Below are 14047 nucleotides of genomic sequence, written 5' to 3' on the forward strand. Positions count from 1 at the left end.
CAGGAAGAATACATCTAGGTATGTTTGCAGAATACAGTGGTCTTAGCTTTTCAAACCACTTTCGCCTGTACCATTTTACTTCACACATTAAACAGTGACTACTGCTGTTTTAGATTTCATTTCAAAATCAGCTTTTTTTTTTTTGTTTTTTTTTCTGTATAATTTGCTTCTCTTCTTTTTTTTTTTATTAAATTTATTGAGGTGACAATTGTTAGTAAAATTACATAGATTTCAGGTGTACAATTCTGTATTACATCATCTATAAATCCCATAGTTTTTGAGTATGGCTGAGAGGACCAGTGTTGAACTGACAACCCTTATAAAATTGGTGCTATTGTTATCCTCATTTTATAGATGAGGAAACGAAAGCTTAGAGAATTTAAGTAACCTGACAAATGCCCCCTCGTTTCATGAATGACAGAAGCATAATTCACACCCAGGTTCAGATGCCGGAGCCTGAGCGCTTACCCATTAGATTGTCCTGTCTAAAAACATCATGTGCTTTATGAAGGGGCCTGGGTCTACATGAGCTAGGAAAAAAAACTGCCCAGTTTAGCAAAAGGAAAACCAAATTGTAGAGGAGCATCAATGTAGAGATTTGTTTTAAAATGCAAATATGTGCTTTTTTCCATAGCAATGTGTCTGGAGGGTGGACGCTGGAAAAAATTCTAATTGCTGAATATTCTCAGTGTTTGATGGAAAATACTAAATATTCTCTGTATTTTCAGACTGGATCTGAACTAAGAACACTATATTTGTAAAAAGATCACTTTTACTTCATGGAAGCAGTGTGAAAACCTATCAAAAAACACCAAGGAACAAGTCGATGCAACCAGTTGGGGAAGAAATGTAAGTATGGAAATCAATAATGGGCCTGATCCTTCAGAACAAGGTGCTGAAAAATATTATCTTCAGTATGACAATTGGGACTCCAGAATACTTTAAGAACAAAGATCAAAAACCTTAGGTAAGATTTTTCCTCTCTTTCCCTCATTCTTTCCTTTCCTTCTTTCTAAAATAAGAGAGTTTAGTAAGGAATGTATAAATAAAATAATTAATTATAGAACCATTAGTTAGGAATAGCAGCTCTAAGAAAGTCAAGGAGGAAGATACTTTCATAAAGTATAGGAGAACCTTTATCCTGAGATACGTAATTAATAATTGGGGTTGTCAGAATTTTAGATTTGGCTCTATTCTAGAAAATTCAGTGAAGCATGCTGACAATGTGGTGACCAGCCTTCAGTAGGTTTCCAATAATTTAGTATCTTCTCGTATTCTCTCCTTTGTGTAGTCTCCTTAGAGGCCTGCTGGCGTGACCAAGAGAATATGAGGGAAGCGATGATTTGATTCCTAGGCTAGGTCATAGCCGGTATTGAAGCTACTGCCTTACTCTCTTGGACTTTCTGCACTGAGAGAAACCAGTCACCCAGCTGTTAGGAGACTCAAGAAGCTCTATGGAAAGGCCCACATGGAAAAAAGCTGAGGCCTACCAATAACCAGTACCAACCTCTCAGCCATATGAGTGAGCCACCTTGGAAGTGGAACTTCCGGCTCCCGTCAAACCCTCAGATGACTGCAGCCCCAGCTGACATCTGACAATAACCTCAGGAGAGATCCCAAGTCAGAACAACCCAATCATGCTGCCCCTGTGTTTCTAACCCATTATGAGAAAGAATAAATAATTATTGTTGTTTTAAATTACTAAGCATTAGGGTAATTTGTTATGCAGCAAGTATTAGATAACTAATTCTCTCGGTACACCTAGAAATTGGATCAGAAATACAAAATATCTGAGGCTACCACTGCTATTTTGAGATCCAGATTATTTAGCAGAGGGCTATTTGCTGGGAGACTTAAGACATGTGGAACTCTGACCATAGAGCCAAAAATTGAAGTCAAGCATGTCCTGAAGGCTTTAGAAGTACAAAACCCTCCAAGCCAAAAATCAAATGTCAGCATAAAATTAACACTCAAAAAATGCCTGCGATAAAAAATAAGTGACTAAATTAATGAAAAGCAAAGTGAAAAATATTTTGTTTTTCAAGCACTCTCTGGAAATGTAGGTTATCAAATTAGTGAGAAGAGAGAAAGGGAAAGAAGGGGAAAAAATGTTAGGTTGGTGCAAAAGTAATTGTGGTTTTTGCAATTATTTTTACCCTTTTAAACTGCAATTACTTTTGCACCAACCTAATAGAACATTTCTAGTAGCATTTTAGTTTTAGCAATCAAGAATTTCTCCAAGTCTATGTTCTTTAGACAACAGTAATAACAACAAAGTCATTCAATTACTCCAAAGAGCAAACATTTCTAAGGTAGCGGTGAAGCATGGCTAGTTGAGGATGTCAGAATGACATAGTTGCATCTGTTGGGCTTGGGATTCAGATTGTGATATTATTGCTTTCTTCTGTGTGAGAAAGAAAGTCCCAAAGATGGTTTACAAACATGAGGGTACTAGGACCTAAAGCAAGACTTGACAAATACTTTCTCCTAGGTGTGACAAGAAGGGGTGTTAGGTGAAACTGCTTGTCCAAATAATAGCAGCCCCAACAATAGCTAACATTTATTGATTGTTTACTATGTGCACAAGTACTGTTCCAATCTCTTTACAAGTATAAACTCATGTTATTAATTTTTTTAACTTAACCTAAACTTCTGTCAGTTTGCCATTATAGCTTTCTTCCTTTGACATCACATTTCAATATCTAAGAACACCCCTCTTTTAAGAGAAGAGGGCTCCTCTAATTACCACCATGTACATGCCTACTGTGTGTCAGGAATTGTGTTTTATATTTTACACAATAGCATCACCACATGCAATTGTGTACATTATACAGATATACCTATGGACCCAACTCCACATCTTAGCAAATCTCATTCTCCCAAAAACCTATGTCAGAATTATCTTCATTTTACAGAATAGTAAACCTTGACTCAGAAAGGTGAAATATAGCCTCATAGCTTACAAATGGTAGAAGTAGAACGTAATAACCAGAATTTTGTACCCCCCAAATGTATGCCTTTTCCTCTTTAGCGTGCAGATTTAATGAGAAAAAGACACGATATATAGGAGTCTCATTTTAAACAGGGGCTATTTTCTGAGGTCAGCTACATAGATGAAAATTGCTTGTAGTCTACATTACTCACGAATATCTGTTAAATAGTTGTCTCAGATAAATAATGTGGCAATGCTGCATAACCAGCCTCCCTTCTACCCCCCACCACCCGCACTCCCAATATTAGTGACTTAAAACAACAACAACCATTTTTGTTTGCTTTTGATTCTGCAATTTGGTCAGGGCTCAGGGAAGGCTAATATGTGGTGTCATCAGGGCTCAACTGGGAAGGCTTGGTGCTCCTTCAGAACTTAATTCAGGATTTAACCTAAAGTTCTTTTCATGATGACTTAATTAGAGGTTGAAAGTGGAAGATAAGAGATCTTGTAAGGTTTTGGCTTGATAGTCCAAAAGTATCATTTTAACTGCATAATATTGGTCCAAGCAAGTTACAAGGCCATCACTGATCAAGGAAAGGGGGAATATACTCCACTGCTGGATGGAAGGATGAGTACGTATGTATGAGAAAGAGAGAACTACGTTTGAAATGATCTACCACAATATATCCTCTGAAAACAACCTTTCATGTTTCTCCCACATTTGAAATACTCCTCCTTCAAAAGTTTCATTTCATTATGGCAGCAGATCAAAGTTCAAATCTTATCATTTCCATCAGGTCTGGATGTACATGAAGGTCCTTGGTGCAACACTCTTGATTTGGAGATCTGTAAACTAAAAAGATGTATTTCCTCAAATGCCCAACATACAATGGTAAGACATGGATTTGATAACTACTAGGTGCTGTCATTCATAATGGGGAAATGGAGTAATGTCAGCAAAATGGCAAATTAGGAAGTTTTAAGCTCTGGTTTTCCCCATATAAGAAAACAAACAAAAAGCCCAGAAACTGGTGTTTGAATTAACCATATAGGAATTCTGGAAAAGAGTGTAAAGTCTATAGCAACCAAGTAAATACCCAGTAAAGAAAAAAATCCACATTCAAAATGGTAGAAAATGTTGTCTTTTTTTTTTTTTTTTTTTTTTTACTGAACATTTCCCAGCCCTTCTCTGCATGGTGTGGTCTTGGTGGGAAGGAGATAGTATAATTACAAATTGCCTCCATTGAACTGGAGGGAGCAGACTAGGTAACACTTGCAATGTTCTAACCTTTCTGAGGGCTGCCTGAAAAACTGGTCTCTGTCTTGCCTAACTCGGATCTTGAGTGGGGACGAGTGGTGGCCACTGCTTATGAAAGCTTCAGGGCAACTATAGATACATATACACCTGGGAAAGAGAGTATGGGTGGAGACATTCAATAGAGCATGTAAGGCTCAGGAGAATCTTGGTGAAACTCTTTGGGAAGTTAAAATTTTCAAAAGCAGGTGTGTATAAAAGAAATTGAGAAAGCCACATGTAAGCCCAAGAAAGGTGTATGCTCAAAAAAGACCTGAGAAGACCATAGAATTTTATCTCAGGCTGATTCCTAGGTTCAGAATATGTCCAGATACTCAGTGAATGGCTGCCCAGGTACAAATCCAGTCTACCAAAACTGGGAGAAATTACTTTTTTTTTTTTTTTTACAAATGCCTAAGTTTCAACAAAAAATATCACAAGGTACATAACAAATGGTACATCATGATCCATTCAAAGAAACAAAACTAAGATTGGTAAAACACATCTTTAAAGAAGCACAGACATCAGATTCATTAGACAAATATATTAAAACAGCTATATTAAATATGCTCATGGATCTAAAAACAAACCAAAAGAACTAAATGAAATCAGTAAAACAATATATGAACAAAATAAACATATCAACAATAAAAAAGTATTAATAGGAACCAGATTCTGGAGTTGAAAAAAAACAACAATTGAATTCATATAATCACGTGAGGTGTTCATATAATCACGATATGGGAGTGGGCAGAAAAAGAATAAGTGAACATAAGACAGAAAAAGTTGAAATTATCAAGTTTGAGGAACCAAAAGAAAAAAGAATGAAGAAAAGTGAACAGACCCAAAGGGACATGTGGGACATCATCAAGCAGAACAATATATTCATTATGGGAGAAGCAGAAGAAGAGAGCAAAAGGGGCAGAGAGATTATTTGAAGATCTTTCTAAATTTGATTTAAAACACTAATCTACAAATGCAAAAAGCTCATCAAGTTCCAAGTAAGATGAGTCCCAAAGAGAGCCATACTTAGACACATTAAATTCGAATTGTCAAAAGCCAAAGAGAAAGAGAGAATCTTGAAAGCAGCAAGAGAGGAGTGACTTATCAGATACAAGGGATCGCAATAATATTCCTAGCTGATTTATCAGAAGAAACCTTGCAGGTCAGAAGGCAATGGAATGATATATTTAAAGTGCTGAGAAAAGCACAGCATAGAGAGTATACTCAATGGTATTGTAATAGCTATGCATGATATCAGAGGGTTAGTTGACTTGGTGGGATCATCACTTTGTGAGGGGTATAAATGTCTAATCATTATGTTTTGTACACCTGAAATAAATAAAAAATAAATAAATAAAAAGCCTTTTCTCAGCCCCCCTAAAATAAAATAAAATAATAAAGTGCTCAGAGAAAAAAAATTGTCAACCAAATATTCTATATCTAACAAAACTGTCTTTCAAAATGAGGGGAAAATTAAGACATTCACTGATAAACAAAAATTGAGAGAGTTTATTAACATTAAATGTGCCCAATAACAAATACTAAAGGATGTCCTTCCCATTGAAATAAAAGGATACTAAGCAGTACCTCAAAGTCATATAAAGAGATAAAGATCTCCAGTCAAGATAAATACGTGGGCAAATATGAAAACCAGTATTGTTATAATTTTGGCTTATAATTCTACTTTTTATAACTTGCGGCTTATAATTCCACAAATTATAATTTGTGACATCAATAATATAAGTAGGTGGGGAAAAGCTGTGTAGGAGTTGAGTTTGTATGTAGTTGAAGTTAATTTAGTATCGATTTGAATTATATTGTTATAACTTCAGGTTATTATATACAACTGCCTTGATAAACACACACAAAAAAAAATCTATACAATACACACAAGGAGAAATAAGAAGAGAATCAGAATATGACACTACAGAAATCAACTAAACACACACACACACAAAGCAGTAACAGTGAAATGAGGACAAAAGAAAAAAAAGAAGAAAAAAAACAAATGAGACATACAGAAAACAAATAAAAAAATAGCAAAAGTAAGCCCTTCTTTATCAGTAATTACTTTAAATATGAATGGATTAAATTCCCCAATCAAAAGGCATAGATTGACAGCATGAATTTAAAAAACATGATCTAAATATATGCTGTCTACAAGAGACTCACTTTAGATCTAAAGACACAAATAGGTTGAAAGTGGAATTATGGAAAAAGATATTCCATACTTACAGTAACCAAAAGAGAACTGAGATGACTATACTAATATTAGACAAAATAATCTTTAAGTCAAAAATTGCTAAATAGACAAAAGACATTATATATTGAAGGTCAATACACCAAGAAAATATAATTATAAACATGTATTTGCCAAACCTCTGAGCTACAAAATATATGAAGCAAACATTGGCAAAATTGAAGAGAAAAATACATGTCTACAATAATAGTTGGAGACATTAATACCCCAACTTCAAGTAGAAAGAACAACCATGCAGAAGATCAATATAGAAACTGAGGACTTGAGAACACTGTAAGTCAAGTGAGTTTAATGGACATATACAGAGAATGCCACCAAACAACAGGAGAATACACATTTTCCTCAATTTACCTGAAACGTATTCTCTAGGCTAGGCCATACATTAGGTAACAAAAAAAATCTTACTAAATTTTAAAAAGTTGTAATTATACAAAGTATCTTTTCTAATCACAGTGGCATAAAGCAAGAGATCAATAATAGATGAAAACCTTAAAAATTAAAAATATGTGAAAACTAAAGAACACACTGTTAAATAAGTGGGTCAAAGGAAAAAATCACAAAGGAAATTAAGAAACACCTGGAGACAAGTGAAAGCCAAACTGAAACATACCAAAATTTATTAGATGCAGCAGAAGCAGTGTTAAGAGGAAAATTTATAGTTGTAAATGCTCACATTAAAAGTAAAGAAAAGACCTTAAATCAACAATTGAACTTTATACATTAAGGGACTGGAAAAAGGAAAACAAACAAAATCCAAAGCTACCAGAAGAAAGGAAATAATAAAAATCAGAGCAAAGATACATAAAATAGAGAATAGAAAAGCAATAGAGAAGAAAATCAACAAAATGAACTATTGGTTTTTTTGAAAAAAAAAATCACCAAAACGACATTTAGCTAGATCAACCACTGTGTTTCCCCGAAAATAAAACCAGATTTTATATTAATTTTTGCTCCAAAAGATGCATTACGGCTTATGTTCAGGGGATGTCATCATGCTAGGGCTTATTTTTCTCTTAGGTCTTATTTTGGGGGAAACACGGTAAGAAAGAAAAAAGTTTCAAATTATTATCAGAAACCAAAATAAGGATGCTTGCTTTCACCACTCTTATTTAACATAGTATTGGAAATTATAGCCAGAACAATTAAACCAGTGAAAGAAAAAGAAACGGCATTCAAACTGGAAAAAAAAAAAAAAGTAAATTATCTGTTTGTAGATGTTATGCTCTTGTATGTAGAAAACCCAAAGATTCCATCAAAAATGAATTAAAAAATGAATTTATCCAAGTTGCAGGATACAAAATTAATACACAAAATAAGTTGTGCTTCTATACACTAATAATGAACAGTCTGAGAAGAAAATTAAGAAACCAATTCCATTTACAATAGCATAAGAAAATAAAATACTTATGGATGAACTTAACTAAGAAGACGAGAAACCTGTAAAATGAAGACTATAAGATATTGCTGAAAAAAATTAAAGAATACTTGAGTAAATGAAAAGACACCCCGTGTTTATGGATTACAAGACTTAATATTGTTAAGATGACAATACTATCAAAGCAATCCATAGATTCAATGTAATCTCTGTCAAAAATCATGACAATGTGTTTTACAGTAATACAAACACCCATCCCAAAATCCATATGGACTCCAAGGAACCCGGAATAGCCAAAACAATCTAGAAAAAGGAAAACAAAGTTTGAGGACTCACATCTTCTGATTTTAAAACTTAGTACAGAGCTACAATAATCAAAACACTGGTAGTGGTATAAAGACAAACATAGGGACTAATGGAAAAGAGTAGAGAACCAAGGAATAAATCCTCACATATATTGTCAAATATATTTTTTAAATTTATTATTTATTTTATTTTCCCTGTTTTATTGAGTATAATTGACAAATAAATATGTAATATTTTAAATGTACAATGTGACAATTTGATATATGTATATATTGTGAAATGATTGCCACAATCAAGCTAATTAATATATGCACTTCCTCACATAGTTACCTTTTTTTTTGGTAGTGAGAACACTTAAGATCTACTATCTTAGTAAATTTCAGGTATACAATACTGTATTATTAACTATAGTCACCACGCTATATATTAAACTCCCAAAAGTTATTCATATTATAACTAAAATTTTGTACCTTTTGACCAATATCTCCCCAATTTACCCAAACCCCAGCCCTTGGCAACCACCATTCTGCTCTCTGATTTTGTGAATTTGACATTTTTAGATTCCACATATAAGTGAGATCATATATGTCTTTTGATGGATGAACTGACAAAGAAAATGTAGTATATATAAAAATGGAATATTATTTGGCCATAAAAAAGAAGCAAGTCCTGCCATTTGCAACAACATAAATGAACCTGGAGGACATTATGCTAAATGAAATAAGCAAGACACAGATAGTCAAATTATTTTTGACAAGGTGCCAAGATCATTCAATAGGGAAAGACAGTCTTTGCAACAAATAGTATTAGAAAAACTGGTTATCCACATGCAAAAGAATATAGTTTGACCCTTACCTTACACCATATACAAAAATTAACTCTAAATGGATCAAAGACATAAAAGTAAGAGCTAAATTGTAAAGCTCATAGTAAAAAACATAGGGGGAAATCCTTCATAGCTTTGAATTTGGCAATGATTTTTTGGACATGCCTCCAAAAGCACAAACAATAAAAGAAAAAATAGATAAATTGGACTCATCAAAATTAAACATTTGGGGTGTCAAAATATATTGTCAACAGAATAAAAAGAAATTGAAAGAATTAGAGAAAATATTTGCAAGTCATATATTGGATTAGAGGTTCATATCTAGAATATATAAAAAAGACTTTTCACAACTCAACAACAAAAACAAATTACCCAATTAAAAAATGGGCAAAAACTTGAATAGACAATTCCCTAAATAAGAAATACAAGTGAATCCTCACCATCACTAGTCATTTACCTAAATGGAAATCAAAACCAGCACAATTAAAGACACTCACGAAAAAGGACTTCCAGAACTGCTTCAGAAAGTAGCAAGAACGATGGGATAAGTGTATTCGAAGAGAAGGGAAGTATTTTGAGGGGGATTAATGGCAATGTGTTTTTTACTGTAATAATTGTTGTTTATTTAAACATTCACTGTATTGTTTGATCACACCTCATATGATTCCATTTATATGAAGTACTAGAGCAGTCAAATTCATAGACTCAAAAGTAGAATAGTGGTCATCAGGGGCTAGGGAGAGGGGAAAACGGGGAGTTATTGTTTGATGGGTACAGAGTTTCAGTTTGGGATGATGAAAAAGTTCTGGAGATGAACATGTGAATTTATTTAATGCCACTGAATTGTACGCTTAAAAATGGCTAAATGATTAATTTTATGTTATGTATATTTTACCACAATTATACATGTGAAAGACATGTAGCATTAAGTAGTCCTCAGTAACTTTGAAATCAAACTGGACATGCCAACTTGAGGCAAGGAATATTCCTTGATTGGATACCATTTCTGCCCCTTGGGTTTGGTTCTCCAATTCCTCTGGGCTTTTGGCTGTACCTTTACAAGAAATGGAATATTTGCAGCTCTTTCAGTCTTATAGAAATTTGGAAGTCGAGAAGCTTCTTTTCACTATGAACTGCTCTGTCCTCTTTAGTCCAAGTTGGTGATATTTTCACTAATACAATCCTCTTAAAAACTCTGTGGGTTTTTTATAAATTTTATTTGGTTTATTCTATGCCTCAAAGCTATAATCATAATTCATTCTGAGGCAGATTATCTCTGAGAGACGTTTCCTTAAGATTTTTAGAAGCTCTTTTGTTTAGCTGAAAGGGTTGACCAATCACCACTTTAAATCTTTCTGAGATTTAAACCAAGAGTATTTTGTCTAATCTTTTGTGTATTTTAATATACTCTTGATTTAATTTTGACCCTAAGAACACTTTTACTGGAAATACTCTAGATTTGTTTTTTTCCATGAAGCCGTTTCTTACTTTGAAAACATTTTTCCAGCTGGAGAAAATGTCCTGAGTTCTCTATATTTCTTCTAAATTGTGCTTAACACTAAACAGTTCACTTTTTATCTCAATTTGCTCACGCAACATTTAATATATGTTTCTAAAAGAGACTAATTTGTGTTTTTAAACAGTCTGCCTGGAAATATTCTTAGCTAGATTCAAAAGTTTTACCTGCTAACCTTACTTTTTCCAAGTTGCGCATGTGCAGTCTTGTTCACAATTCTTCTACTACTTATTGTTCCTTTTTTTCCCAGCCTTTAATAGCAATCCCCACACTGAATGTTCACCATTCTTCCACCTTTCATGATGAGCCTTTTTGCTGCTTGTTCACCATCTCCTTGTTCCCCTTCCAGCCTCCTCTTGGTAGTCTGTCCCGAAGCCAATACTATCTATTTTGCGTTTTTGGTGTGGTTTTTTTTTTTTTTTTTTTTTTTTTTTTTTTTTTTTGCATTAGTAACAATCCTTTTTAAAACAATCTGTTTTAGTTATCTATTGTTACATAAGAAAGCATCCTCAAAAAACGTAGTTTCTAAAAACGATAATAATTTATTGCCACTCACAATTCTGCGGGTTGGCTGGGCTCAGCCGGGTGGTTCTACTCCACGTGGTGTTAACTGAGATTAGTCATGCAGCTGCATCCAGCTTGGGCTGGAACTTCCAGGATGTAATCACCGACGTGGCTCATTCCTCCCCCATATGACCTCTCTTCTCTTGTAGTCTAGACTAGCTTCTTTATGGAATATTGTCCGAGTTCCAAAAGAGCAAACGTTAAAGTAAAGCTGCCAGGTCTCTTAAAGGCTAAGCCTGGAATCAGCACTTTTATTATGTTCTCTCCATCAAAGCTATTCACAAGGCTAGTCCAGTTTCAGTAAAGCACAGTCTAATGAAAGCGATCACTTCTATTATCTCAACTAACTATAGGTTGCAGCTTTATATATAACACAATGGTGTGTTTTTTTTTTAACACCATTTAGTGTTGTTATTTTATAAACTTATTGGAAGAGATCTTTTAGACATATTCACCCAGGTTTTCATCAACTATCACTATTGGGCACAAGAAAAAAATAAAAGTGAAATAGTCATGGCATTTCCAAACTTCCTTCATTTTCGGAGTCTGACTTGAGAGTCAACATTTATTTTTATCCACACAATATCAACCACTACACTAGCAAATACACTGACAAGGCAGCATTGCTTACAGTGTACTCCATTGTTACATCTGGAATTTTCTTCTGAGCTGTTAACAAGCATTCTTTAAGTTTTATGCTGATATTTTCTTGATTGAATAAGAGGCCATTTAAATGAATTACATCAGCCCCTGTTGCTTTGAGTTTCCTCCTGCGATTCTGCAATTCCTCTTGCCTTGCATTGCATTGCTTGGTCTATGACAGGCCATCCTACTGTACATATCTCAGGGATAGAATTTTTCACAGCCTCATCCACTTGTGGGTCCCTTCCTTTGTGAGACCCCACAAATTACTTGGTCTTCATTTTGCAGAAAGATATGGAACTGTGACCATTTGCCAAAGTTGAGTAGTTGCTTTTTTTGTCCCAATACTTTATTTCCATGCCTTCTGTCTTCCCTATAACTTTTTCTATCGATGTCAATTCATAGTGTAATCTTTTAAAATATATTTAAATAACAATTTAAAGTGCTCCTACCTTATAAACTCAATAAGTGTAGTGCTGACAATCCACATAACTCAATGGAAGTGATGATGGTGATAACCAACTTCATGCTTGTGCAGGTAAAAGCAACTATGATATCAAATGCCATAGATTGTAATGTGCATCTCAATTTCAGAGATGTTTAAATGTAAAAACAAAATGTATATGAGGTATTAATTGAGTTTCTCCTGGGTATCCCGTGATAAGCCAGGGAGCCAGGGACTATTTGATAGATATATTTAAAAGTTTAACACATAGTACTTGTCTCAAGAGATTTAACAAAAAGAGTTGTCCAAATGAAATAGGTAACCATGGCAAGTGGCATAAGACAAATTTTAAAATAAATATAGTAAATAAGGGCTATAGAAATGGCAGGGCATGTTAAAGCTTGAAAGGATGTGCATGTTGGAGGCCATTCACAGTGCCTCTACCTTATATGTTTTCATACTTTTTCCCCATTTTGTAATTTCTGGTATTTTTCTTATTAATGTAGAAAAAGAAATTTTTGCTATATGGAAAATATTAATACTTTGTGAGTTACAAGTTTTTGAAACACCTTGATCTAGTTTGTGGTACATTTTTAAAATTTGTTTAGAAGTCTTTAATTATATAAAAGTTAGCAACTATAGCACAGTAAAACTTGTCTATGTTTTCCTCTTTGTCATAATTTTTGTCTTATTTTAGAAATACTTTACTGTTGGTAGTCTCTCATCTCTTTTAAAAGTTTTTAGTTTTAGCTTTTCACATTTAGGTTTTTAATATATCTGGAATTTCATTTTGTGCATGGTGTGAGGTAGGGATTTAATTTTTCTTCATATGATCAATTGTCCCAAGAGAGTTTGTCAAAAGCCCATCATTCCCCACACCCTTGATTTGTACGTGCATTCAATTTAGAGATCACAGTCGAGTGCATTAAACTCTTACTTCTTGAAAAATAGAAATCTTCCTTGAGAACATAAAATAATAATCAAATTATATTATGTAAATACTAAAATAGGATTGGAATATACTCTCATCTGGTATTTCTTAACCTTTTGATATTAAAAAGTAGATTCTCTCTAAAAGGAAAAAATGTACATTAAAAATGTTGCATGTCATTTATTTCAAGAGTTTACAGACCACTTGAAGCTTATCCACAGGCCCCTTCCCCTTCGATTTAGAGTGGGGAAGTTGAGGAAATGTTGACATGTTCCTCAAAAACTCACAGGTTCCCTGTTAGAGACACATGGAGAATCCAGGTCCCCTAGTCTCTACTCTGTGTCATTCCATACTTATAGCTGAGCTGTTAAAGTAGAACAGAGAAACACCACAAATGTATGATCATACGCTCAAAATAATCAAAAAATTATAGGCAAAGCATCCAAAACACTAGCATGGCTTTATTCCTGATCTAATTAATTGTAGATGACAGATGAAACTGTATAGTGTAAAGAACAAATTAAATTTGAGACAAGGAATTAACTTAATTTGTTTATTAGTTCTGTTCCACATTTAGCCAGAAGGCTTCTAGTAGTAAGTTATTTCTAGATTGATTTATGGCTTTGGCACCTTATAATCATTGGAAGACCTAATTTGTTTGTTGTATGCAAATTACCTAGGTGAGCTTATTAAAGATAAGGTTGGACTGGTATCAAATGTAATTCAGGACAAGCCAAGAAGTATTAGGGTGCTTTGTGATTGATTGAGCCGGGAAGTTGAAAGTCAGCAACTAGGCAGATTGATGTGTTCAGCAGGACACTTTGTATCAAAAGCCATCACACACAGTATATAGAAAGCTCAGTTAATAAATTAACCAAGAAAAGAATGATCTGACTTTGACGGGATAAAATGATAGAAGCTTCATCCAGGATATTAGAGAAATTTGGGATTAA

The sequence above is a fragment of the Rhinolophus sinicus genome, chromosome 17 (assembly GCF_057876585.1).
Source record: "Rhinolophus sinicus isolate RSI-liver-muscle chromosome 17, RSI-T2T, whole genome shotgun sequence".
NCBI classification, from domain to species: Eukaryota; Metazoa; Chordata; class Mammalia; order Chiroptera; family Rhinolophidae; genus Rhinolophus; species Rhinolophus sinicus.